Here is a 320-nt window from a genome sequence, read left to right on the forward strand (position 1 = left end):
ACTCACTCCCCCCCCCCTCATCTTTCAGAGAGAAGGGATATTTTGAAGTGAATCTTACCAGAGTTGGAAGCATTACAGTTTCAGTGTTTCTATCATCTATTTTAGAACATGAGCTCAAAGGATGTATATCTTGCCGCAGATGGTTATGAGAATCTGTCAACAAGGAAGGAAACACATATATATATAACTGAAATAAAAAAAATAACTAACAGGAAAGCTAAATCGCAACGTTTCGAGAAAGAAATATATCGTCATCAGACTGAAACTCGAAATGTCACAGATATTCCCTTATTATTATTAGCTGCGAAATGTGGGAATGC

General features: G+C 36.6%; 1 protein-coding gene across 1 annotated transcript in view; it reads left to right on the forward strand.

Moving 5' to 3' along the window:
- LOC119585949 (alkaline phosphatase-like) overlaps positions 1-320 on the forward strand; it is a gene marked incomplete at its 3' end in the record, with an annotated part of 142,747 nt that overhangs the window by 32,056 nt on the left and 110,371 nt on the right. The gene's annotated exons all lie outside the window — the stretch shown is intronic.

Source organism: Penaeus monodon, chromosome 20 (assembly GCF_015228065.2).
Source record: "Penaeus monodon isolate SGIC_2016 chromosome 20, NSTDA_Pmon_1, whole genome shotgun sequence".
NCBI classification, from domain to species: Eukaryota; Metazoa; Arthropoda; class Malacostraca; order Decapoda; family Penaeidae; genus Penaeus; species Penaeus monodon.